The sequence below is a fragment of the Pseudophryne corroboree genome, chromosome 3 (assembly GCF_028390025.1).
Source record: "Pseudophryne corroboree isolate aPseCor3 chromosome 3, aPseCor3.hap2, whole genome shotgun sequence".
In the NCBI taxonomy this organism is placed as follows: Eukaryota; Metazoa; Chordata; class Amphibia; order Anura; family Myobatrachidae; genus Pseudophryne; species Pseudophryne corroboree.
Window position 1 is genome coordinate 182,340,840 of NC_086446.1, and position 25,925 is coordinate 182,366,764.

General features: G+C 45.6%; 1 long non-coding RNA gene across 1 annotated transcript in view; it reads left to right on the forward strand.

The window, feature by feature from the left end:
- The window catches only part of LOC135055069 (uncharacterized), a 159,786-nt gene that overhangs the window by 18,878 nt on the left and 114,983 nt on the right, over window positions 1–25,925 (forward strand). The window contains exon 2 of the long non-coding RNA XR_010243637.1: window positions 8,699–8,789. This is a non-coding gene — a long non-coding RNA (uncharacterized LOC135055069). The remainder of the gene's footprint in view (window positions 1–8,698; window positions 8,790–25,925) is intronic.

Here is a 25,925-nt window from a genome sequence, read left to right on the forward strand (position 1 = left end):
TTAATCGTCAGCTTGTGATCTAATTTTGGAACATGAAAACCAGCACATTTGTCTTGAAGATGAACGATGTGTCTTACTCTGCAGATGGAAATTTCGAGCAATGAAAAAGATTAAAGTGAAATTCCACTCCTTAGACCTAATCATGAGTTGTAGATTATTCTGTCGTTCTAACCAGATGGCAACCCTGATTCTACATCCCCATTCTTATATTAATGAATACTAGACTGTTATATTTGACTTAGGTAAGTGAAATGTCTATCAGCTGTTAATGGAGTGCCAGACACTATAACACATGTTGTGCTTCTATGAGGTCTTGCTGCATTTTTCATGTTCTAGACTAATGGGGAACATTGTAATGCCCCACAGCTTTCTATCATTGTCACTGTTTGATAAATATTTTCATGTGTAAAGGGGAAAAAAGCTAGAGTTAAAAAAAAAAACTTGTGTGTCCAGAGTTAATTTCCTCACGTTGATCGTAACCATAAGTCTCAGAGTGAATGAGTCCCCCTGAAGCAATCCGTACTAGGACTCAAGAACAGGCTGATTAACTTGCCAGTCAGAGAGGTCTGCACATGGCCATCCCTTCACAAAACCTAATTATAGGCCAGGAGATGATGTATGGTTAAGGTTATTTAAGGCTCATCTTCTGGTATAAGGCTCTGGTGAACGCACAATGTGAAAACATGCAAGATCTGCTCCACAAACATGCATCAGACCCATGGTTGCCAACATTTCTGGGGACACTTTGTTGCTAATTAAGTTCATCTAAGAACCTCATCTGTGGTACTATGTAGTCAAATATTGGTGCACTACAATTCCCATAATGACATGGTTATTGAATCTGATGCTTCTTTCCCCATTTTAAATGTTCCAGTTTAATAGCTACCAACGTGGAAAACACAGACAATGGGGTATATTTACTAAGGTCCCGATTTTGACCGAGATGCCGTTTTTTCTTCAAAGTGTCATCTCGGTAATTTACTAAACTCAAATCACGGCAGTGATGAGGGCATTCGTAATTTTTTGGAAGTCCAAGAAAAAAATTACGAATGAATACACCATCGGTCAAAACGCGGCTGTTTAACTATGAATCTCGGTAATTTACTAAGAAGTGCAAAGCAAAAAAAAAAAAAAAAACTGCCGTGAAAAATTACAACTCGTAAAAAAGTGCTAAAAAAAACAGACCTGCTTTTTTTCCCCGTGATTGGATAGGCATGCACGGATCCATGAGATCCGTGCATGTATATCAGTGGGAAGGGGTGGGAAAGTGGTTATTTTCTGGAAAAAAAAATGCGTGGGGTCCCCCCTCCTAAGCATAACCAGCCTCGGGCTCTTTGTGCCGACCCTGGTTGCAGAAATATGGGGGGAAAAATGACAGGGGTTCCCCCATATTTAAGCAACCAGCATCGGGCTCTGCGCCTGGTCCTGGTTCCAAAAATACGGGGGACAAAAAGAGTAGGGGTCCCCCGTATTTCTAAAACCAGCACCGGGCTCCACTAGCTGGACAGATAATGCCACAGCCGGGGGTCACTTTTATATAGTGCCCTGCGGCCGTGGCATCAAAAATCCAACTAGTCACCCCTGGCCGGGGTACCCTGGGGGAGTGGGGACCGAAAGTGACCTCACCGCTGAGCAGAAAGTTCCCACCATTGGTTACAATGGAGCGCATAGGCGCTACATTGTAACACTGCCGTGTGCCGCCTGTCAGTCAGTACAGGAGCACACAGCCGATCAGGAGGGTGCTACAACGTGGCGCTCCCTGATTGGCTGAAGAAACCCACTTAGACAGAAGTCACAGTGGGTTTCTGGCAGTCGGGGAAAGGGGACCCATGTGGAAACATGGGTCCCCTTTCAGTGCGTGGCTCGGGTGTCCGTTTTTTAATTTTATTCAAGTACGTGGATTACAAATGGATGCTACGAGGAGCCTGGGACCCTGGAGCTGGTGAGTATAATTTATTCAACAGGTACCCCTTGGATTCTACTGGAGAAGAGGACCGACCTGCGTGGGGCCATAGGTAAGTATGTTTGTATGTTTGTGTGGATGTATGTAATAAATCTTTACTTTCAAGGTGTGTGTGTCTTGTCTTTTTTTGGGTATTTTTTTAGTAGTAGTACTACAGGTACCAGCGGGCCCGTTTTTCCGCCGCATGCTGGTACTTGTGGTTCTCCAAGTACCAGCATGCGGGGGAGGCTTGCTGGGCCTTGTAGTACTGCTACTAAAAACAATATCTTTTCATTTTCACAAAAGGCTATCAGTCCCCCATCCGCAGCCAATTGGATGGGGGGACAGCCTCGGGCTTCACCCCTGGCCCTTGGGTGGCTGGGGGGGGGGGACCTCTTGATTGAAGGGGTCCCCACTCCCCCAGGGTACCCCGGCCAGGGGTGACTAGTTGGATTTTTGATGCCACGGCCGCAGGGCACTATATAAAAGTGACCCCCGGCTGTGGCATTATCTGTCCAGTTAGTGGAGCCCGGTGCTGGTTTTAGAAATACGGGGGACCCCTACTCTTTTTGTCCCCCGTATTTTTGGAACCAGGACCAGGCGCAGAGCCCGATGCTGGTTGCTTAAATATGGGGGAACCCCTGTCATTTTTCCCCCCATATTTCTGCAACCAGGGTCGGCACAAAGAGCCCGAGGCTGGTTATGCTTAGGAGGGGGGACCCCACGCATTTTTTTTCTCCGTTTTACAGTGTTTATTTAAAAAAAAAAATGAACCCCAGCACGGATCACACAGATCCGGCCGAGATTCATTTTGAAAAAGTCGGCAGTGTTTTGCTAATCACTGCCGTAAAAAAGGTAAAAAAAACACGAATGACATCGACATCGGAACAAATGAAAAATCCGAATACGACAGCTTAGTAAATTAGTCGTAATAAATTCAAAAAGTTGCAGTTTTACACTTTCGATGTCATTCGTGATTGAACTTTGACCTTTTTCCGAAAATTACGAAGGTTAGTAAATATACCCCATTATGTGAGTATGGCATCCAATGCTTAGAGTAGGCGGATTTGTACAGTGCATCAAGTCAGTAGGAAGAAACCTGGAGGTGTGGGTGGCCCAGCAGTGAGGGTTACCAACTTGCCTCAAAATATTAGGACCCTTCTCCAGAAGGGATCCACTCTGCTTTTAAAAAAAGAGTCAGTCCATGAGCAGTTCGCTCACGCATGCTTAGTAGAGGCCCAGGAAGCTGCAATGTTATAGCTGGGCGCTTACCGGATTTGCTATGATCCCCACCAATGAGCTATACCGCCCTTGCTAGAGGCACATATTTAAAACCCAGCACTATCCTTGAAACTAAAGGTGCATACACAAGGTACGATGGTGCTTACGATTTTGACTGTATAGTCACAATCCTAAGAAAAGTTATCTAAAATCGCACTGTGGGTATAATTCAGACCTGATCGCTGCTGTGCGTTTTCACACAGCGGGCGATCAGGTCTGAACTGCGCTGGTGCCGCAGTGCACCGGCGCATGCCGGAGAGCCGATGGCCATCTCAGCTCAGCGATTGCCTCTGCCTGATTGACAGACAGAGGCGGTCGCTGGGCAAGAGGGGTCGGGCTGGCGGCGTTTGGCCACCGTTTTGGGGGCATGGTCTGGGCAGCCCAGGCGTGCCCGGACCGTTGGGGGGGGGGAGCGGGCGGCGGCTGCGTGACGTCCACACACAGCCGCTGTAACCCAGGAAGAGATGAGTAGCTCCCTGCCAGCGCGCAGGAGCTGCGCTGGTAGGGAGCTACTATTTAGGTACAAAAGCATCACCGCCATGCAATGCTTTTGTACCTGTGCAGGGGGAGGGGGGCAGACATGCGGGGCGGACTAGCCCTGTGCTGGGCGTCTCCCCGCATGTCTGTGAAACTGATCGTAGATCTACGATCAGGTCTAAATAAGGCCATGTGTGTTGTATACAGCTTGCGATACTGATGCGCGTTCCCGCAGGGTTAGTATCGCAAGAAAAAATAGACTCTGCAGGCAGGGCAATTTTGACTATATTATGTACAATTTAGTTTCTTGTATACTCAAAATTTTATATAGTCAAAATTGCACCATGTGTACAGTCAATATTTTCTGTGCTCCGGGGAGTTCATGGGAAATTGCAGAGTCAAAATCTGCATTTAGTCAAAATCTCATCGTGTGTATGCACCTTTAGAGACAGCAACTATGACTGATGTACACACATATATGCAGATAGCTGCTTTAATCAGTGCCATAACCACTTAATGAATCTTGACATGCTGACATTTTTCTTTTTTTTCTCATTTCTCTCTCAGTCTACAAAAAGACGTAATTCTGTAACTGAGGCAATGAACGTCTATTCATAGGGTTTGTGTGACTAATCAAATTATCACTATTCACAGAAGATTGGAAGGAGATGCCCCATCTCAACTGGTTTATTGCATTGAGAAAAACACTTCATTAATCTACTGTCTATCAGCTTGGAGCAAGGCGTGAATGAGTGTTGTGTGTACACTGAGCCAGTTCACAGGCCTAGCAAAACTCCCACACCCACGCTGAAAATTCCTTCACTGGAATACATGTGGTGGGTACAGCTGGCATCTTCTACATTTAACTGTTTGTGATCCTAAAAATATTACTTAATTACGTTTCTTCCTGTATGCTTTAGAAAAGTTGCAGCAAATAAACACACAACCTGAGATAGATATATATATATATATATATATATTATATACACACACACACACACACACACACACACACACACACACACACACACACACACACACACACACACACACACACAGTATCTCTCTCTCTCTTTATATATATTTATATATATATATATATATATATATATATAAAATGTGTGGTGTGTGTGTGTGTGTGTGTGTGTGTGTGTGTGTGTGTGTGTGTGTCATATTTATTGGGCAGCATGGTTGATGTATTCATTGCAATGCATTACTGCCTCACAGCACTGTGTTCGCACTGTTTTAGCAGGGGAAAAATAAGTGACATTACTGCCTCACAGCACTGAGGTTTTGAGTTCAATTCAACCAAGGCCCTCACTGTATGAAGCGTGTGTATGTTTTTCTTGTGTTCGCAGGGGTTTCCTCCGTGTTCTCCGGTTTCTTCTCCAATCCAAAAATACACTTGTAGGTTAACTGAATTCAGACAAAAACTAACCCTAGTATATGCGTGTACACACTAGGTAGGGCATATAGGCCCTCATTCCGAGTTGATCGCTCGCAAGGCGAATTTAGCAGAGTTGCTCACGCTAAGCCTACGCCTACTGGGAGTGTATCTTAGCTTCTTAAAATTGCGACCGATGTATTCGCAATATTGCGATTACAAACTACTTAGCAGTTTCAGAGTAGCTTCAGACTTACTCGGCATCTGCGATCAGTTCAGTGCTTGTCGTTCCTGGTTTGACGTCACAAACACACCCAGCGTTCGCCCAGACACTCCCCCGTTTCCCCGGCCACTCCTGCGTTTTTTCCGGAAACGGTAGCGTTTTTTCCCGCACGCCCATAAAACGGCCTGTTTCCGCCCAGTAACACCCATTTCCTGTCAATCACATTACGATCGCCGGAGCGATGAAAAAGCCGTGAGTAAAAATACTATCTCCATTGTAAAATTACTTGGCGCAGTCGCAGTGCGATTATTGCGCATGCGTACTAAGCGGAATTTCACTGCGATGCGATGAAAAATACCGAGCGAACGACTCGGAATGAGGGCCATAGATTGTAAGCTTCTCTGAGTAAGGTCTGCATTGCCAAATGTTCTCAGTAAAGAGTTGCTGAAAATGTGTGCGCTATATCAATAACTGTTAATAAATATACATAATATATACTAACAATAAATCACTAAACATAGTAAAACACTGAACAAATATTAGAACTACAATAAACTATACACAACATCAAATATAATATACTCAAATTCCTACAATCTGTACTTTGCCTTTACAATATTTACTTCACAATAGTCACGATTATCAAACACTTTAAAATTGAATTAAGTGGTATGTACTATATTTATGCTGGTTTTACCTATGATTTTTTAATTGTCCACACTTGTTAGTATGCGCAGATATATCAGCTGTTAGTAGTTTGTTAGCAACATGTATATAATAAGATTTTTTTTCAAGTGATTGTTCCCACTTATTTCAAAGAAGTATGTTAATACATTTCCTGAGCAGCAGCAAGAAATAATGCAGCATCAAACACTTCCACCGGTAATTGGATAAGCGCCTGTCCCCTTTCTGTTAGTAATATATGGCAAGCAGCTTAGTGCATAGACTAAGTTTAAAGACGATATTCTTTCAATCAGGCAGGTTAGTAGTGTTAGTAATAATGGCTTATTCCAGAAAGTCCAAGCCACACAGGACTTTTTACCTCCCTAGCGTCAATCCACTGATCTGCACAGCATGAGTTCCAAAGTGCCGTCCCTGTAGTCCGTTTTAACGCATTTGTCCACCTATATAGACAAATTGGTGGCTTCCTCAGAAGAAATGTTGCCAGGTGCAGCTTGCTGCTAAAGGGGCAGGACGCATTTTGTCCTATGAAAATCGGGAGGGCCCTGCTAAAACAGCCTAGCGTGAAGACTACATCATGTTGACATATTATCCGGATGGACAGGATGAATATTAATATGGTCACTGTTGACAAGCTATGCCACACCCTATGATGCTATGTTAAATTTATGAAACAATTCAAGATTGCTTTGCGCTGCATACAATAAATTTAAGGAATTTGGCATGGTCATCAAGAGCTTAACTCTAGATGAAGGCCCAGACTCCCAGGCCCAGTGGTCGAAGTGGGCTGGCACACTGCTTTAATCTTATGGCACCCATAGCCGGTATACAGTGGAGGTAGAGGTTGGACTGGTAAAACCAGACATAGGAGGAAGGGTGAGTGAGCAACAGACAAGACACAAACAGGAATATTGTACATACAATTACATTTTCCATACTGCCACTTCTATATCTTCTTGACTACAACCCATGCCCATATATTTTTTCACCTGGTTGGGGGGGGGGGGGGTCTCACTGATCGCCCCCCTGGATCTGCTCCCTGGCTGAGTTGGACAAATCTGCCCCCTTCTCAGTACCCGCAGCACTCAAGCTCGTCAGTACTCTCGACAGCCCTGCAATGTTTTAAACACATCATAGAATTCTGTATTATATAAAAAGAGTGTGTATGTGTTTGTGTGTGTTTGTATATATGTAGTGATGTCTTACATCTTTTAATTTTATTAAACCCCCTATCGGCTGAGGATTGCCCTATGTTTTTCAAATATAACACCAACAACGTAAATACTTTAAATATTAAATAAAGACACAGAGACATGAAATTGGCAGAAAATTGTCAGCTATTTATTTAAATGAGCTAATGTAATGTAAAGACTGCATAAATCTAAAAAAATCAAAGTATGGTGGCACGAAAGAACGGCTAAAACCAACCTAACCCCCGACCAAATCCTACAATATAACTGAAGCAAACCATCTAAAACCTTCTTCTTGACTACCCACCCGTAAAGGTGATGAGGCTGCCCCCCTAAAGGTGGTCTAGCAGATGTATACCAGTCAACGAAGGTGAGCGCACCTAAAAATCAACCACCAATCTAACTCCAATCAATTTCCTAACCCAACAACAGGTAACTTGCCGTTCTTTCCCACCAAGAAAAAGTTCAGCTGACTGAAAACCTTACCCCCAAAAAACAAAAACAAAACAATAGCCGACGAAAAACCACACAACAAACCACCGCCCATTAGGGAGGGAGGGTGGGAAAATTGAAACAAAAGAGGCTGACCCAGCCCCCTCACCAGACTAATCATACCACTAACCCACCCCTATCCTCTATTCCTATATGACCCTATAAATTCCACCCCTAAAGCCTCAAAACAGGCCTACCCCCAGCCTATGGGGTTTAACCCACTCCTTTCCTATATTGTCAATTCGTTTTCTTTACATTAATGCCATATGGTATTTAGGCTACTGTCCAATAGGCCTGTAAAAAGCTATTTAGCTGTCGTTTAATAAACAGCAGCCTTGCCACATTTTAGCTTCCTAAATAGGACTGTATTGAAGTGATATTTAATTCATAGATGTTCGCACCGTGCCCCCCTCGTCCCATCCAAAAAAGACTGTACTTGTCATTAGGCTGCAAGGCTGCTTAAATCACAATCTGAATCAATACCTCTTATTTCTATTGTGATACATCAATGCAGATTTGAACTTGTAAAAATAAGCACTGACAACAACTTTGTTCGGTTTGTATGTATATGTAACTGTATTATATATAAATAAATGTATAAATATTTATACATAGATACCCGCATAGTAAGTGTCCCAAATCACATATTATCAGGCTATGTATATGAAATCTTTCATAATAACGTTTCTTGGAGGTTTCACCACTGATAAATATGTGGTGACAGCAGTTAAAGTATTGCTTACAAACCCAGAACACTTGTTTAGTTTTGCGAGGCAGTGGCCTGAATCTGCCTGATACATCAGCGCTTGTCATAAAAATGCATGAGGATGTAAATGCCTTGACGTGCCATTCCATCTCTTGCGCGGTAAATCCAAAAACCCTCGCCATTGATACTTGGGAAATGGGAATACATTATACTGTGCTCTGTTTTGACAGTACAATGAAGACATGTATGCTGTATGGTTATTTTTGTTGCTTTTTGACACATTCACAGTCCAATGTTGAATGTTTGTACCTGAAATGTTTAGGATTTCTCAATGACCGCGCATGCAACATCTTCTGGACGACCGTGCAGCACGACCAACCAGATGTCGCGTGTGACCAGTGACGTGCGGTGGGGTGAGGCAGAGCCTTTCCTGTCATACTAACGTTTGTGCAAGAGATTTGACTGTATAAAGTATACGAAAAATACAAATAATTTGATTTAGCTGGACATACCTCCCAACTGTCCTTGAGATGGGACACAGTCATGAGTCAATGAGACAGTAAATTGAAGTTTTGATAACCCCCCCAGAATTGGGACAGTTGACAGAATGTCCCACTCTCTCCTACTTGTTACCAACAACTTTCACTTTCTGCTACTGCTTTGTACTGTATATAGCTCAGTTGCTGCTCATCTGGGTCTGGGCATATTGAGACCCTGTTTAGAGAAAGGGATGGGTACATGAAAAATGGAAATCCTAGCAATAAGTGAACATGATAAATCCCCCCTCCCCAACCAGTTACAAAATACTGAAGTATTCGAATTACCTTCGCAGTCCGTGTACTTGTAAATTTATTGAATCTGTTAGAAGATCTCACAGATGCAGTGCGTGCAGGAAGCCCTAAGAATATTCTGAAAGGAAATACGCCCCCACTCGGTTTTACCCATATTGTGTGGTACCAGCTGTGTGACCAATATTCATGTCATATAGGTACACAATACATAAAGACTTTCGTTATTGGTGCTATCAGTAATATACTGCAAAACTCTGTATATCTAGCAAATAAAAGCAGGGCCATTAAGAGCGTACATGGGCCTGTGTACTGGAGGTCGTGGACAGACAGGGTGGGTCTACATGGCCTAGCCCTCTAAAAGCTTTGAGAAATTAGTATGTGAGTGGTGTGGTGTCTGTGGCTGCCCAGAGGGACTTTTATGCCCCCTTATAAGCTGGCCAGAGCCTGCACATGGCTCTTCCAAAAAGCCTGGGCCGGATAATAAGTACACCCCCTGCCCCTCCGCCCCATGTATAAAAGCATGGGGATTTTGTTCACATTTTGATTAATAAAAAAAAATTAAGCTTGCAGACCATCATCGAGTGCCCCATTACCCTGCAAGTTCTTACACTAGCTTATATCCCTAACACACTGTTAAATTGAAGTTAAATGCACTCACCTCTCATATGCAGAGGATGTCATCTAGACAAGGTCTGGCTTGTGAACCACATTCATCGAGGCCTTATATAGCCTCAATTGAAAGCTGCCATGATAGCACTAGGCAAAATTTTGAAACAAATCAGAAAAGCAATATGCCCGTACCTGGTTTTACCCATATTGTACAGGAGAGGCTTGAACGTATGCCCTGCAGTCACTTTTTTCTGTTAAATTCAACAAATAAGTATTGTGCAATGAAATGGGATGAAACTGTAGTAAATAACTGTACTTTATAAGAAGTTTAAGACAGAAGGGTCTATTTACCATTGGTGGCTTAGTGGCTGCAGTAACTGTCATTACAGCCACTTTGCTGTGATACGTAATCTTGTACAGCTGCAATTTACCTTGCAAGAGCTCCTCTGAGTGCTCTGGTGAAAACTTTTTTCTTTGGTGGCGGATATCTCCCCATCACTGGTAGTTGTTAAAAGGTTAAAGTAATACATGCATATGCACCTGAACAAAATGTTAACCTCTTATTCAGGTCCGTAACTAGGGGTGTACGACCGGTGCTACCACACAGAGGGGGTAATTCCAAGTTGATCGCAGCAGGAAATTTTTTAGCAGTTGAGCAAAACCATGTGCACTGCAGGGGAGGCAGATATAACATGTGCAGAGAGAGTTAGATTTGGGTGGGGGGTGTTCAATCTGCAATCTAATTTGCAGTGTAAAAATAAAGCAGCCAGTATTACCCTGCACAGAAATAAAATAGCCTACCCAAATCTAATTCTTTCTGCACATGTTATATCTGCCTCCCCTGCAGTTCACATGGTTTTGCCCAATTGCTATCAAAAATCCTGCTGCGATCAACTTGGAATTACCCCCAGAGTGCAGTGTCTCTGTAAGTGGCATCATCTCCACCATACGGCCCTGCTTCTGGCTAGTAGTGCGCCTGGGATTCCACCTTGCAGCCAATATCACTGTTGCCGCATCGCCGGAGCATCCTATGTGCAATGTCATGACATTACATGATCAGTGTGTATAGCATACTTACCGACTTTATGGCTGCTCTATCCGGGAGAGAGCAGCCAAGTCGGCTCAGCAGGGAGTGGGGAAGGGTAGTGACGAGCAGAGGGGGCGTGGCAGAGGCAGAACGGGGCGGGGTGGATCACATCATTTAAGCTGATGGATCACGTCACTTAAGCCACGCCCCCCACTCAGCAAAGGGATGCAGTGCAGCAAGGCGCCAGGCGCGGAGAGGCTCTCTCCCTGCTTCTGCTTCCCCGCTGCTGTGCCTGGCCTCCCTGCTGCTGCCGGTTGCTGTGCCTGTCACTGTTTGACAGGCAGCGGTGCCGGCAGCATGAACTTCCCCTTACCCCCCTGACAGTGTCATCGTTTAGTCCAGTGTCTGTGTCCAGTCCAAAAAAGGGGCGGGGCTTACTGACACCAAGGGGCGGAGCTACACAGGACCATGGCCATGCTGCAGAGGAAGACAGAACAAAGTGAAACTGCTACAGAAAACAGATCCGGCCAGCCAGATGGTGAGTTGAGGTAGAGTGAGTGAGAAAATGTATGTGTGTGTGTGTGTGTGTGTGTGTGCGCGCGCATGTGTGTATCTATCTACAGAATGTTTGTATTTGTACTGTATGTGTGTAATGTATGTACAGTATGTGTGTGTATGTGGTGTATGTGTGACTGCAGCATAATCTGTGTAAGTGTCACTGTTACAGGAGGCGTTGCATCTTGTATAAGCGTCACATGTGCAATCATCACTGATACAGGGGGCGTTGCGTGTGTAAGCACCACTGCTGCATGGGGCGGTATGTGTGTAAGCGTCACTGGTACAGGGGGTGTTAACGTGTGTAAGCGGCACTGATACAGGGGGCGTTACGTGTGTAAGTGTCACTGATACAGGGGGCATTACGTGTGTAAGCGGCACTGATACAGGGGGCGTTACGTGTGTAAGTGTCACTGATACAGGGGGCATTACGTGTGTAAGCGGCACTGGTACAGGAGGCGTTGCGTGTGTAAACGTCACTGATGCAGGGGGCGTTGCGTGTGTAAGTGTCACTGGTACAGGGGGCATTACGTGTGTAAGCGGCACTGGTACAGGAGGCGTTGCGTGTGTAAACGTCACTGATGCAGGGGGCGTTGCGTGTGTAAGCGTCACTGATGCAGGGGGCGTTGCGTGTGTAAGTGTCACTGCTGCAGGGGGCGTTACGTGTGTAAGCGTCACTGTTGCAGGGGGTGTTATGTGTGTAAGCGTCACTGCGTTTTGTATAAGCGTCACTGGTGCAGGGGGCATTACATGTGTAAGCATCACTACTGTAGACGGAGTTACGTGTTTAAGTGACACTACTACAGGGGGCGTTGTGTATAAGTGGCACTACCACAGTGGGCGTTACGTGTGTAAGTGGCACTTCTACAGGGAGCATTATGTTTAAAAGCATTATGTGCGCTGTCCCTTTGTAAAGTATGGGAGGGCGCAAATTTATAGTTTGCAGGGGTGCGCCGAACACCCTAGCACCGACCCTGTTTCCTAGTTTATTTTTCTTTTTTTGGCTGAGAACTCTACTTACAAACTTGATGACTTCTTTGTATAGTTTTCTCAAAGTGCGCTGCAAATTTCACTGGCTAAAATCCATCTGACTTCCTGTGTGAGAAAATAAATGTATGGTTATATATTGTGGAATTTGCATTCCATTACCTTGGTTTGCATGTCATAAAACATTTATTAAACCCCTGGGCTACAGCCTTAATAATGACTGGGTGAAAGCACTAATGTGGACTTGGACTTGCAATGGAACAAAAGATTAATGTGCTTTGATGTAACCCTGCTAATATTGCTGCTTGCCAATTTGTCCCATCAAAAGACATTATAACACCACACACACAGTCCTCTGTGATGTTTGAAAAGCTGCAAAATGCAGCCTACAGCTTATGAACATAAAACTTGCTGGGTTAGTCTTCAACTACAGCCTTGTATTATCACGTATTCTCTGGTTCTATTAGCATAGAAACATTATTTGTGTTTTGTTGTTTACTAGGTTGCAAATTCTTCATGGTAGGTTATTAAATATTGGGGGTCATTCCGAGTTGTTCGCTCGTTGCCGATTTTCGCAACGGAGCGATTAAGGCAAAAATGCGCATGCGCATGGTTCGCAGTGCGCATGCAGTTAGTATTTTAACACAAAACTTTAGATTTACTCACGCCCGAACAAAGATTTTTCATCGTTGAAGTGATGGGAGTGTGATTGACAGGAAGTGGGTGTTTCTGGGCGGAAACTGGCCGTTTTCTGGGAATGTGCGGAAAAATGCAGGCATGCCAGCGAAAAACGCAGGAGTGTCTGGAGAAACGGGGGAGTGGCTGGCCAGACGCTGAGCGTGTATGTGACGTCAAACCAGGAACGAAATGGCCTGAGCTGATCGCTATTTGTGAGTAGGTCTGGAGCTACTCAGAAACTGCTAAGAAATGTCTTTTCGCTATTCTGCGAATCTTTCGTTCGCTATTCTGCTATGCTAAGATACACTTCCAGAGGGCGGCGGCTTAGCGTGTGCAATGCTGCTAAAAGCAGCTAGCGAGCGAACAACTCGGAATCACCCCCATTGTGCATGTTTAATTAATTATGAATGGGACAAAATGCTACTACCTTAAAATAAAATAAAGTAAAGAAAACAACGCATCCTTGACAGATTGGTTATCTCTTATACCCCTTTCAGACATATGACTCGGGAATTACCCTGCTCAAGTCCCGGGATTTTCTTTCCAGCAAAAACCCAGGATTTTCTTCAGACCCCCTTTCACACTACACCACAGACCTGGGAAATTCCTGGGTTGGCCCCTTTCAGACATAAACTGGATTTTCCAGTTTTGAAGGCAGTGTCATCATGTTAAGGTGACGGCTTGCAGGCACACAATAATGAGGTCATGCAAATGGAGGGCAGGCTATGAATGGACTGGGTGTGGTGCCCATAATGCATTGCTGGATTCATGGCTGACAAGCATTTGTGTAGCATGGAGAGTTTGATTGCTGTGGAGGAGTTAATTTAAATTCCATGTTAGGAATACAGTAATCCCAGATTATATACCAATAAATAGAACACCAGTTTTTCTTTTCCAAAACTGTTTATTTCTCTAACGTCCTAGTGGATGCTGGGGACTCCGTCAGGACCATGGGGATTAGCGGCTCCGCAGGAGACAGGGCACAAAAAGTAAGCTTTTAGGATCACATGGTGTGTACTGGCTCCTCCCCCTATGACCCTCCTCCAAGCCTCAGTTAGGTTTTTGTGCCCGTCCGAGCAGGGTGCAATCTAGGTGGCTCTCTTAAAGAGTTGCTTAGAAAAAGTTTTTAGGTTCTTTATTTTCAGTGAGTCCTGCTGGCAACAGGCTCACTGCTACGAGGGACTTAGGGGAGAGAAGTGAACTCACCTGCGTGCAGGATGGATTGGCTTCTTAGGCTACTGGACACCATTAGCTCCAGAGGGAGTCGGAACACAGGTCTCGCCCTGGGGTTCGTCCCGGAGCCGCGCCGCCGACCCCCCTTGCAGATGCTGAAGATTGAAGAGGTCCGGAACCAGGCGGCAGAAGACTTTCAGTCTTCATCAGGTAGCGCACAGAACTGCAGCTGTGCGCCATTGTTGTCAGCACACTTCACACAGCGGTCACGGAGGGTGCAGGGCGCGGGGGGGGGGGCGCCCTGGGCAGCAATGTATAATACCTGTATGGCGAAAAATACATCACATATAGCCCTTGAGGCTATATGGATGTATTTAACCCCTGCCAGATATCACAAACTCCGGAGAAGAAGCCCGCCGAAAAGGGGGCGGGGCCTATTCTCCTCAGCACACCGCCATTTTCCCTCACAGAAATGCTGGTGGGAAGGCTCCCATGCTCTCCCCTGCACTGCACTACAGAAACAGGGTTAAAACAGAGAGGGGGGGCACTGATTTGGCGATATGAATATATATTAAATGCTATAAGGGAGGAACACTTATATAAAGGTTGTCCCTGTATAATTATAGCGTTTTGGTGTGTGCTGGCAAACTCTCCCTCTGTCTCCCCAAAGGGCTAGTGGGTCCTGTCCTCTATCAGAGCATTACCTATGTGTGTGCTGTATGTCGGTACGTGTGTGTCGACATGTATGAGGAAAATGTTGGTGAGGAGGCGGAGCAAATTGCCTGTAATGGTGATGTCACTCTCTAGGGAGTCGACACCGGAATGGATGGCTTATTTATGGAATTACGTGATAATGTCAACACGCTGCAAGCCGGTTGACGACATGAGACGGCCGGCGATCAAATTAGTACCTGTCCAGGCGTCTCAAACACCGTCAGGGGCTGTAAAACGCCCATTTACCTCAGTCGGTCGACACAGACCCAGACACGGACACTGATTTCAGTGTCGACGGTGAAGAAACAAACGTATTTTCCTTTAGGGCCACACGTTAAGGGCAATGAAGGAGGTGTTACATATTTCTGATACTACAAGTACCACAAAAAAGGGTATTATGTGGGATGTGAAAAAACTACCTGTAGTTTTTCCTGAATCAGATAAATTAAATGAAGTGTGTGATGATGCGTGGGTTTCCCCCGATAGAAAATTATTGGCGGTATACCCTTTCCCGCCAGAAGTTAGGGCGCGTTGGGAAACACCCCTTAGGGTGGATAAGGCGCTCACATACTTATTAGAGATGAGCGCCTGAAATTTTTCGGGTTTTGTGTTTTGGTTTTGGGTTCGGTTCCGCGGCCGTGTTTTGGGTTCGAACGCGTTTTGGCAAAACCTCACCGAATTATTTTTGTCGGATTCGGGTGTGTTTTGGATTCGGGTGTTTTTTTCAAAAAACCCTAAAAAACAGCTTAAATCATAGAATTTGGGGGTAATTTTGATCCCAAAGTATTATTAACCTCAAAAAACATAATTTACACTCATTTTCAGCCTATTCTGAACACATCACACCTCACAATATTATTTTTAGTCCTAAAATTTGCACCGAGGTCGCTGTGTGAGTAAGATAAGCGACCCTAGTGGCCGACACAAACACCGGGCCCATCTAGGAGTGGCACTGCAGTGTCACGCAGGATGTCCCTTCCAAAAAACCCTCCCCAAACAGCACATGACGCAAAGAAAAAAAGAGGCGCAATGAGGTAGCTGTGTGAGTAAGATTAGCGACCCTAGTGGCCGACACAAACACCGGGCCCATCTAGGAGTGGCACTGCAGTGTCACGCAGGATGGCCCTTCCAAAAAACCCTCCCCAAACAGCACATGACGCAAAGAAAAAAAGAGGCGCAATGAGGTAGCTGACTGTGTGAGTAAGATTAGCGACCCTAGTGGCCGACACAAACACCGGGCACATCTAGGAGTGGCACTGCAGTGTCACGCAGGATGTCCCTTCCAAAAAACCCTCCCCAAACAGCACATGACGCAAAGAAAAAAAGAGGCGCAATGAGGTAGCTGTGTGAGTAAGATTAGCGACCCTAGTGGCCGACACAAACACCGGGCCCATCTAGGAGTGGCACTGCAGTGTCACGCAGGATGTCCCTTCCAAAAAACCCTCCCCAATCAGCACATGATGCAAAGAAAAAGAAAAGAAAAAAGAGGTGCAAGATGGAATTATCCTTGGGCCCTCCCACCCACCCTTATGTTGTATAAACAAAACAGGACATGCACACTTTAACCAACCCATCATTTCAGTGACAGGGTCTGCCACACGACTGTGACTGATATGACGGGTTGGTTTGGACCCCCCCCAAAAAAGAAGCAATTAATCTCTCCTTGCACAAACTGGCTCTACAGAGGCAAGATGTCCACCTCATCTTCACCCTCCGATATATCACCGTGTACATCCCCCTCCTCACAGATTATCAATTCGTCCCCACTGGAATCCACCATCTCAGCTCCCTGTGTACTTTGTGGAGGCAATTGCTGCTGGTCAATGTCTCCGCGGAGGAATTGATTATAATTCATTTTAATGAACATCATCTTCTCCACATTTTCTGGATGTAACCTCGTACGCCGATTGCTGACAAGGTGAGCGGCGGCACTAAACACTCTTTCGGAGTACACACTTGTGGGAGGGCAACTTAGGTAGAATAAAGCCAGTTTGTGCAAGGGCCTCCAAATTGCCTCTTTTTCCTGCCAGTATAAGTACGGACTGTGTGACGTGCCTACTTGGATGCGGTCACTCATATAATCCTCCACCATTCTATCAATGTTGAGAGAATCATATGCAGTGACAGTAGACGACATGTCCGTAATCGTTGTCAGGTCCTTCAGTCCGGACCAGATGTCAGCATCAGCAGTCGCTCCAGACTGCCCTGCATCACCGCCAGCGGGTGGGCTCGGAATTCTGAGCCTTTTCCTCGCACCCCCAGTTGCGGGAGAATGTGAAGGAGGAGATGTTGACAGGTCGCGTTCCGCTTGACTTGACAATTTTGTCACCAGCAGGTCTTTCAACCCCAGCAGACCTGTGTCTGCCGGAAAGAGAGATCCAAGGTAGGCTTTAAATCTAGGATCGAGCACGGTGGCCAAAATGTAGTGCTCTGATTTCAACAGATTGACCACCCGTGAATCCTTGTTAAGCGAATTAAGGGCTGCATCCACAAGTCCCACATGCCTAGCGGAATCGCTCCGTGTTAGCTCCTTCTTCAATGCCTCCAGCTTCTTCTGCAAAAGCCTGATGAGGGGAATGACCTGACTCAGGCTGGCAGTGTCTGAACTGACTTCACGTGTGGCAAGTTCAAAGGGCATCAGAACCTTGCACAACGTTGAAATCATTCTCCACTGCACTTGAGACAGGTGCATTCCATCTCCTATATCGTGCTCAATTGTATAGGCTTGAATGGCCTTTTGCTGCTCCTCCAACCTCTGAAGCATATAGAGGGTTGAATTCCACCTCGTTACCACTTCTTGCTTCAGATGATGGCAGGGCAGGTTCAGTAGTTTTTGGTGGTGCTCCAGTCTTCTGTACGTGGTGCCTGTACGCCGAAAGTGTCCCGCAATTTTTCTGGCCACCGACAGCATCTCTTGCACGCCCCTGTCGTTTTTTAAAAAATTCTGCACCACCAAATTCAAGGTATGTGCAAAACATGGGACGTGCTGGAATTTGCCCATATTTAATGCACACACAATATTGCTGGCGTTGTCCGATGCCACAAATCCACAGGAGAGTCCAATTGGGGTAAGCCATTCCGCGATGATCTTCCTCAGTTGCCGTAAGAGGTTTTCAGCTGTGTGCGTATTCTGGAAAGCGGTGATACAAAGCGTAGCCTGCCTAGGAAAGAGTTGGCGTTTGCGAGATGCTGCTACTGGTGCCGCCGCTGCTGTTCTTGCGGCGGGAGTCCATACATCTACCCAGTGGGCTGTCACAGTCATATAGTCCTGACCCTGCCCTGCTCCACTTGTCCACATGTCCGTGGTTAAGTGGACATTGGGTACAACTGCATTTTTTAGGACACTGGTGAGTCTTTTTCTGACGTCCGTGTACATTCTCGGTATCGCCTGCCTAGAGAAGTGGAACCTAGATGGTATTTGGTAACGGGGGCACACTGCCTCAATAAATTGTCTAGTTCCCTGTGAACTAACGGCGGATACCGGACGCACGTCTAACACCAACATAGTTGTCAAGGACTCAGTTATCCGCTTTGCAGTAGGATGACTGCTGTGATATTTCATCTTCCTCGCAAAGGACTGTTGAACAGTCAATTGCTTACTGGAAGTAGTACAAGTGGGCTTACGACTTCCCCTCTGGGATGACCATCGACTCCCAGCGGCAACAACAGCAGCGCCAGCAGCAGTAGGCGTTACACGCAAGGATGCATCGGAGGAATCCCAGGCAGGAAAGGACTCGTCAGACTTGCCAGTGACATGGCCTGCAGGACTATTGGCATTCCTGGGGAAGGAGGAAATTGACACTGAGGGAGTTGGTGGGGTGGTTTGCGTGAGCTTGGTTACAAGAGGAAGGGATTTACTGGTCAGTGGACTGCTTCCGCTGTCACCCAAAGTTTTTGAACTTGTCACTGACTTATTATGAATGCGCTGCAGGTGACGTATAAGGGAGGATGTTCCGAGGTGGTTAACGTCCTTACCCCTACTTATTACAGCTTGACAAAGGGAACACACGGCTTGACACCTGTTGTCCGCATTTCTGGTGAAATACCTCCACACCGAAGAGCTGATTTTTTTGGTATTTTCACCTGGCATGTCAACGGCCATATTCCTCCCATGGACAACAGGTGTCTCCCCGGGTGCCTGACTTAAACAAACCACCTCACCATCAGAATCCTCCTGGTCAATTTCCTCCCCAGCGCCAGCAACACCCATATCCTCCTCATCCTGGTGTACTTCAACACTGACATCTTCAATCTGACTATCAGGAACTGGACTGCGGGTGCTCCTTCCAGCACTTGCAGGGGGCATGCAAATAGTGGAAGGCGCATGCTCTTCACGTCCAGTGTTGGGAAGGTCAGGCATCGCAAACGACACAATTGGACTCTCCTTGTGGATTTGGGATTTCAAAGAACGCACAGTTCTTTGCGGTGCTTTTGCCAGCTTGAGTCTTTTCAGTTTTCTAGCGAGAGGCTGAGTGCTTCCATCCTCATGTGAAGCTGAACCACTAGCCATGAACATAGGCCAGGGCCTCAGCCGTTCCTTGCCACTCCGTGTGGTAAATGGCATATTGGCAAGTTTACGCTTCTCCTCCGACAATTTTATTTTAGGTTTTGGAGTCCTTTTTTTTCTGATATTTGGTGTTTTGGATTTGACATGCTCTGTACTATGACATTGGGCATCGGCCTTGGCAGACGACGTTGCTGGCATTTCATCGTCTCGGCCATGACTAGTGGCAGCAGCTTCAGCACGAGGTGGAAGTGGATCTTGATCTTTCCCTAATTTTGGAACCTCAACTTTTTTGTTCTCCATATTTTATAGGCAGAACTAAAAGGCACCTCAGGTAAACAATGGAGATGGATGGATTGGATAGTTTACTAGTATACAATTATGGACGGACTGCCACGGTTAGGTGGTATAAAAAAACCACGGTTAGGTGGTATATATTATAATAATAATACAATTATGGATGGACGGACTGCCTGCCGACTGCCGACACAGAGGTAGCCACAGCCGTGAACTACCGCACTGTACACTGGTTGATAAAGAGATAGTAGTATACTCGTAACAACTAGTATGACACTATGACGACGGTATAAAGAATGGAAAAAAAACCACGGTTAGGTGGTATATATTATAATAATAATACAATTATGGATGGACGGACTGCCTGCCGACTGCCGACACAGAGGTAGCCACAGCCGTGAACTACCGCACTGTACACTGGTTGATAAAGAGATAGTAGTATACTCGTAACAACTAGTATGACACTATGACGACGGTATAAAGAATGGAAAAAAAACCACGGTTAGGTGGTATATATTATAATAATAATACAATTATGGATGGACGGACTGCCTGCCGACTGCCGACACAGAGGTAGCCACAGCCGTGAACTACCGCACTGTACACTGGTTGATAAAGAGATAGTAGTATACTCGTAACAACTAGTATGACACTATGACGACGGTATAAAGAATGGAAAAAAAACCACGGTTAGGTGGTATATATTATAATAATAATACAATTATGGATGGACGGACTGCCTGCCGACTGCCGACACAGAGGTAGCCACAGCCGTGAACTACCGCACTGTACACTGGTTGATAAAGAGATAGTAGTATACTCGTAACAACTAGTATGACACTATGACGACGGTATAAAGAATGAAAAAAAAACCACGGTTAGGTGGTATATATTATAATAATAATACAATTATGGATGGACGGACTGCCTGCCGACTGCCGACACAGAGGTAGCCACAGCCGTGAACTACCGCACTGTACACTGGTTGATAAAGAGATAGTAGTATACTCGTAACAACTAGTATGACACTATGACGACGGTATAAAGAATGGAAAAAAAACCACGGTTAGGTGGTATATATTATAATAATAATACAATTATGGATGGACGGACTGCCTGCCGACTGCCGACACAGAGGTAGCCACAGCCGTGAACTACCGCACTGTACACTGGTTGATAAAGAGATAGTAGTATACTCGTAACAACTAGTATGACACTATGACGACGGTATAAAGAATGGAAAAAAAACCACGGTTAGGTGGTATATATTATAATAATAATACAATTATGGATGGACGGACTGCCTGCCGACTGCCGACACAGAGGTAGCCACAGCCGTGAACTACCGCACTGTACACTGGTTGATAAAGAGATAGTAGTATACTCGTAACAACTAGTATGACACTATGACGACGGTATAAAGAATGGAAAAAAAACCACGGTTAGGTGGTATATATTATAATAATAATACAATTATGGATGGACGGACTGCCTGCCGACTGCCGACACAGAGGTAGCCACAGCCGTGAACTACCGCACTGTACACTGGTTGATAAAGAGATAGTAGTATACTCGTAACAACTAGTATGACACTATGACGACGGTATAAAGAATGGAAAAAAAACCACGGTTAGGTGGTATATATTATAATAATAATACAATTATGGATGGACGGACTGCCTGCCGACTGCCGACACAGAGGTAGCCACAGCCGTGAACTACCGCACTGTACACTGGTTGATAAAGAGATAGTAGTATACTCGTAACAACTAGTATGACACTATGACGACGGTATAAAGAATGGAAAAAAAACCACGGTTAGGTGGTATATATTATAATAATAATACAATTATGGATGGACGGACTGCCTGCCGACTGCCGACACAGAGGTAGCCACAGCCGTGAACTACCGCACTGTACACTGGTTGATAAAGAGATAGTAGTATACTCGTAACAACTAGTATGACACTATGACGACGGTATAAAGAATGGAAAAAAAACCACGGTTAGGTGGTATATATTATAATAATAATACAATTATGGATGGACGGACTGCCTGCCGACTGCCGACACAGAGGTAGCCACAGCCGTGAACTACCGCACTGTACACTGGTTGATAAAGAGATAGTAGTATACTCGTAACAACTAGTATGACACTATGACGACGGTATAAAGAATGAAAAAAAAACCACGGTTAGGTGGTATATATTATAATAATAATACAATTATGGATGGACGGACTGCCTGCCGACACAGAGGTAGCCACAGCCGTGAACTACCGCACTGTACACTGGTTGATAAAGAGATAGTAGTATACTCGTAACAACTAGTATGACACTATGACGACGGTATAAAGAATGGAAAAAAAACCACGGTTAGGTGGTATATATTATAATAATAATACAATTATGGATGGACGGACTGCCTGCCGACTGCCGACACAGAGGTAGCCACAGCCGTGAACTACCGCACTGTACACTGGTTGATAAAGAGATAGTAGTATACTCGTAACAACTAGTATGACACTATGACGACGGTATAAAGAATGGAAAAAAAACCACGGTTAGGTGGTATATATTATAATAATAATACAATTATGGATGGACGGACTGCCTGCCGACTGCCGACACAGAGGTAGCCACAGCCGTGAACTACCGCACTGTACACTGGTTGATAAAGAGATAGTAGTATACTCGTAACAACTAGTATGACACTATGACGACGGTATAAAGAATGGAAAAAAAACCACGGTTAGGTGGTATATATTATAATAATAATACAATTATGGATGGACGGACTGCCTGCCGACTGCCGACACAGAGGTAGCCACAGCCGTGAACTACCGCACTGTACACTGGTTGATAAAGAGATAGTAGTATACTCGTAACAACTAGTATGACACTATGACGGTATAAAGAAAGAAAAAAAAATACCACGGTTAGGTGGTATATATTGTAATACAATTATGGATGGACGGACTGCCTGCCGAGTTCCGACTGCCGACACAGAGGTAGCCACAGCCGTGAACTACCGCACTGTACTGTGTCTGCTGCTAATATAGACTGGTTGATAAAGAGATAGTATACAATACATACAACAATGAATATACTACTATACTGGTGGTCAGGCACTGGTCACCACTAGTCACACTGGCAGTGGCACTCCTGCAGCAAAAGTGTGCACTGTTTAATTTTAAATTAATATAATATTATGTACTCCTGGGGGCTCCTGCTATAACAACCTGCAGTGCTCCCCAGTCTCCCCCACAATTATTATAAGCTTTGCCTTTTATACATTGATGTGCAGCACACTGGGCTGAGCTGAGTGCACACAGACTGAGTCACACTGTGTGACTGGCTGCTGCTGTGTATCGTTTTTTTTCAGGCAGAGAACGGATATAGCAGAGAACGGATATATATTAAAATAAATAAAAGTTAACTAACAACAACTGCACTGGTCACTGTGGTAAACTCTGTCTGACTCTGCACAATCTCTCTCTCTCTTCTAATCTAATTTCTAATGGAGAGGACGCCAGCCACGTCCTCTCCCTATCAATCTCAATGCACGTGTGAAAATGGCGGCGACGCGCGGCTCCTTATATAGAATCCGAGTCTCGCGAGAATCCGACAGCGTCATGATGACGTTCGGGCGCGCTCGGGTTAACCGAGCAAGGCGGGAGGATCCGAGTCTGCTCGGACCCGTGAAAAAAACATGAAGTTCGTGCGGGTTCGGTTTCAGAGAAACCGAACCCGCTCATCTCTAATACTTATCAGAACAAGTGGCGGTACCATCTACAGATAGGGCCGTACTTAAGGAGCCAGCTGATAGGAGGCTGGAAAATATCCTAAAAAGTATACACACACATGCTGGTGTTATACTGCGACCAGCGATCGCCTCAGCCTGGATGTGCAGAGCTGAGGTGGCTTGGTCGGATTCCCTGACTAAAAATATTGATACCCTTGACAGGGACAGTATTTTATTGACTATAGAGCATTTAAAGGATGCATTTCTATATATGCGAGATGCGCAGAGAGATATTTGCACTCTGGCATCAAGAGTAAATGCGATGTCCATATCTGCAAGAAGATGTTTATGGACACGACAGTGGTCAGGTGATGCAGATTCCAAACGGCACAAAGATGTATTGCCGTATAAAGGGGAGGAGTTATTTGGGGTCGGTCCATGGGACCTGGTGGCCACGGCAACTGCTGGAAAATCCACCGTTTTTTACCCTAAGTCACATCTCTGCAGAAAAAGACACCGTCTTTTCAGCCTCAGTCCTTTCGTCCCTATAAGAGTCATATCTGCCCAGGGATAGAGGAAAGGGAAGAAGACTGCAGCAGGCAGCCCATTCCCAGGAACAGAAGCCCTCCACCGCTTCTACCAAGTTCTCAGCATGACGCTAGGACCGTACAGGACCCCTGGATCCTACAAGTAGTATCCAAGGGGTACAGATTGGAATATCGAGACGTTTCCCCCTCGCAGGTTCCTGTAGTCTGCTGTACCAATGTCTCCCTCCGACAGGGAGGCAGTATTGAAAACAATTCACAAGCTGTATTCCCAGCAGGTGATAATAAAATTACCCCTCCTACAACAGGGAAAGGGGTATTATTCCACACTATATTGTGGTACTGAAGCCAGAAGGCTAGGTGAGACCTATTCTAAATCTGAAATATTTGAACACTTACAAAGGTTCAAATCCAGATGGAGTCACTCAGAGCAGTGATAGCGAACCGGGAAGAAGGGGACTATATGGTGTCCCGGGACATCAGGGATGCTTACCTCCATGTCCCAAAATTTGCCTTTCTCACCAAGGGTATCTCAGGTTCGTGGTACAGAACTGTCACTATCAGTTTCAGACGATGCCGTTGGATTGTCCAAGGCACCCCGGGTCCTTACCAAGGTAATGACCGAAATGAGGATTCGTCTTCAAAGAAAATGGACGACCTCCTGATAAGAACAAGGTCCAGAGAACAGTTGGAGGTCGGAGTAGCACTATCTCAAGTAGTTCTACGACAACACGGGTGGATTCTAAATATTCCAAAACCGCAGTTGTTCCGACGACACGTCTGCTGGTCCTAGGGATGATTCTGGACACAGTCCAGAAAAAGGTGTTTCTCCCAGAGGAGAAAGCCAGGGAGTTATCCGAGCTAATCGGGATCCTCCTAAAACCAGGAAAAGTGTCAGTGCATCATTGCACAAGAGTCCTGGTAAAAATGGTGGCTTATTACGAAGCGATTCCATTCGGCAGATTTCACGCAAGAACTCTTCAGTGGGATCTGCTGGACAAATGGTCCGGATCGCATCTTCAGATGCATCAGCGGATAACCCTATATCCAAGGACAAGGGTGTCTCTCCTGTGGTGATTACAGAGTGCTCATCTTCTAGAGGGCCGTAGATTCGGCATTCAGGATTGGATGCTGGTGACCACGGAGGCCAGCCTGAGAGGCTGGGGAGCAGTCACACAGGGAAAAAATTTCCAGGGAGTGTGATCAAGTCTGGAGAATTCTCTCCACATAAATATACTGGAGCTAAGAGCAAATTTATAATGCTCTAAACTTAGCAAGACCTCTGCTTCAAGGTCAGCCGGTATTGATCCAGTGGGATAACATCACGGCAGTCGCCCACGTAAACAGAAAGGGCGGCACAAGAAGCAGGAGGGCAGTGGCAAAACTGCAAGGATTTTTCGCTAGGCGGAAAATCATGTGATAGCACTGTCAGCAGTGTTCATTCCGGGAGTGGACGACTGGGAAGCAGACTTCCTCAGCAGGCACGACCTCCACCCGGGAGAGTGGGAACTTCATAGGGAAGTTTTCCGCATGATTGTGAACCGTTGGGAAAGACCAAAGGTGGACATGATGGCGTCCCGCCCGAACAAAAAACGGGACAGGTATTGCGCCAGGTCACGAGACCTTCAGGCGATAGCTGTGGATGTCCTGGTAACACCGTGGGTGTAACAGTCGGTGTATGTGTTCCCTCCTCTGCTTCTCATAACCAAGGTATTGAGAATTATAAGACGTAGAGGAGTAAGAACTATACTCGTGGCTCCGGATTGGCCAAGAGGGACTTGGTACCCGGAACTTCAAGAGATGCTTATAGAGGACTAATGGCCTCAGGAGCTAAGAAGGGACTTGCTTCAGCAAGTACCATGTCTGTTCCAAGACTTACCGCGGCTGCGTTTGACGGCATGGCGGTTGAACGCCGGATTCTAAGG